The sequence below is a fragment of the Geospiza fortis genome, unplaced genomic scaffold, assembly GCF_000277835.1.
Source record: "Geospiza fortis unplaced genomic scaffold, GeoFor_1.0 scaffold188, whole genome shotgun sequence".
In the NCBI taxonomy this organism is placed as follows: Eukaryota; Metazoa; Chordata; class Aves; order Passeriformes; family Thraupidae; genus Geospiza; species Geospiza fortis.
This window is the reverse complement of record NW_005054337.1, coordinates 2,387,437-2,390,182: the sequence shown is the minus strand read 5'-3', so window position 1 is coordinate 2,390,182 and position 2,746 is coordinate 2,387,437.

The following is a 2,746-nucleotide window of genomic DNA, read 5'->3' as shown; positions in this document are numbered from 1 at the left end:
TCTTCGTCTTGGTCCCGGCTGGCAGAGTCCCCAGCTCAGGGGGGGTTATTATTCTTGGCGGTGTCCTGGACTTTGTCCTTGTCCCCGCCTGAACTGCGTCCCACCTATCACAGACTCTTCTTGCAGGTGCAAGTGTCACCCGATGACGGTTCCTGTCCCCATCAGGATCTCTGCGGGGTCACGGGGTTGTCATGGGGCGCTGGGGAACCTCCGAATGTGGCCGTTGTCCCACCTCGGGACACTTCGGGGACCAAACCGCGAGCCAGCGGATGAGCCATTTGCACCGGTCGGGAGGTGACACGGGTGAGGACACAGACCCCTGGTCACCCCCAGCAGCCAGCCACGCTCTCCCCAGGATGCCTCATGGCGGCTCTTCCCCCAGCACCCACCGGGTGTCGCTGGGAGAGCGGGCTGCAGCCCTGCAAAACCCGGGGCTGCCTTCTCCCGTCTGCTTCCCCGCCTGCTTCTCTGCCCTGCCTGTCTGCAGTGCCCCTACCTGTCCCTGTCCCTCCGGGGGACTGCAGTTTGCTCCTCCACCCTGCCCTGCGCCTGTGGGAGCATCCGCGGCAGCACGGGGACAAGTCTTGTCCCCGGGGCTGCAGGGACACTGGGTGACAGTGCGGGGGGGTTGGTCACAGTTTGAGGCGCTGCTGTGATTTAATCCCAGCAGGCGCCTAAGACCCCCTCAGCTGCTCACTCACCTACACCCCCGGTGTACAAAATGGGGAAAGATAAAGTGGTAAAAGGGACTGAACTGATGGATCGGTTTAATAGGAAAAGCAAGGATGTCCTATATTCTGGGGTATCCCGGGGCAGGGGGGGGAAGGGGGAGTGGCAGAGCTGTCCCATCCACGTCCCCTCCCAATTTCTATGTCCCCCCAGCGCTCTTACTCACTGGTGAGGCAGCGGGAGGAGCAGAGAAGTCCTTGGGGCTCTGTGTGCACGGCTCAGCCAAGATCAGACACTCCTGGGTCATCAACGCTGCTTTCAGCACAGCTCCAAAACAGTCCCGCCCTGGCTTCCATGGGCAAAATGACCTCTATCCCAGTCAAACCAGTACAGGACTGCAGGAAGCTTGGAAGGTGGGGAACAAGTGCAAGGTGGAGAAAGCAGGCACAGGGAGATTGCGGTGGGCGCGGGGCAGCTGAGGTCATGGTGTGTCCATGGGCATGGGGACAGGGAGGGGATGGCAATTGTCCTGTGTTTAATTTGTCGGCACAAAGAGGCGGCTCAGCCGGCAGTGAGACCCTTCCCAAGGCCCAATGGCAACAGGGCAGAGGCAGTGGGACCCCCGTGCTGCCCCTTCACGCTCCTCACCCAAATGCACCCGACGCGTGCTGCCCGCCCTGCCTGTGCCTTCTCCGCCCCCTGCCCGCCCCGCAGCTGAACTCCCGGCCCCGGGCCCCTCGCCCCTCCGCACCCCCAGCAGATGCGAGCCAAGGCCCCGGAGCAGATGGCAACATTTGGTAGCCGAGTGGTCCCTGCCTGCGGGACTTTGGTGGGCTGTGATGGCCATCCCTCCAGGAAGCCCCCTCCTCACCCATCCGGGGCTGAGGAGCCCATCCCAACTGCAGGCCAGCGCATGCCAGGGGGTGCAGAGGGGATCCCAGGGTGGGCACACGGCCCATGCCATGGGGGTGACAGGGTGGCATGGAAAGATCGGCAGCCCAGAAAAGCAGGGGTCTGTCCTTGAGCTCAGCCCTAGTGAGACCCAACCCCTAATATCTTCTTCCATGTGTGAGCAGTGCAGATGGTCTGCCAGGGCAGAGGGTGGCTCCTGCTCCATTGCTGGGGGACAAGGGGACCCCCTCACTCCAGGGACTGCTGGCCACCGTATTTGAGAGGGTATGACCCCCAGACTTGGGGGCCTGCTGGCGGCTCTCAGCCTGGACTGCTGCAGCACCAGCCCTATTTGCATTCTATTTCCATGTGAAAGGAGCAGGTCAAGTTGAAAGTGGAAAGGCTGGTGGGGGGCAGCAGGGAAGGGGCCGCTGCCGGAGGTGAGACCCCAACAAAAGGGCCGGATCCCCAGGGCCCAGCGCTTGCCTGGCCATGGGCTGCGGCCACGGCCCCACGGCAGCCGCCATCTGCGGGTCTGTGCCGTCGCCACGACCGGCCAGACAAAGGCCTCGTGCCCAGCATGTCCCCATCTGTCACCTCCCTGGCTCCCGGATCCCTGAGCAGAGACTGAGTGTGAACATCCGGGTGCAGGCAGCATCATTCCCTCTGCCCACAGGGAATGGGGCGATGCTGGGTGCAGTGGGTGCCTCCCCATTCTGTCCCCATGTCCCTTCTGGAGCAGCTCTGTAGAGCTCTTGTGGGGAAACTGAGGCAGGAGCAGGTGGTGGCTTATCCTGGGTCTGGGCACAGCAATGGGCTGGAATAAAACACTGGGAGTTAACACTCAAGAGGAAGGGGCTGGGGACCTCTCAGCTCTGGGGGTGCCTGTGCGTGGGGGTGCCCACACTGCCGAGCCCCAGCCCTGCGGCTTGGCAGGTGTTCCCAGGCACCCGTAGCTGCCTCCACCCAGCACTTCCAGGGGGAATTGGCTCCTGAATGTGTTTTCTGCTCGCTGGCAGCTTAATTTAGCATCCAGGAGGTCCTGGCAGTGGCACGAGGGTGTCTGTAGAAGGTGAGAGCAAAGGCACTGCCAGCGCCTCGTTGTCCCTGTGCTCACAAACACGGTCCCACGTGTTCCTGGGGCAGCGGTGGGGATGCTGCACCAGGTGCTGGGGGAGCATTCCTG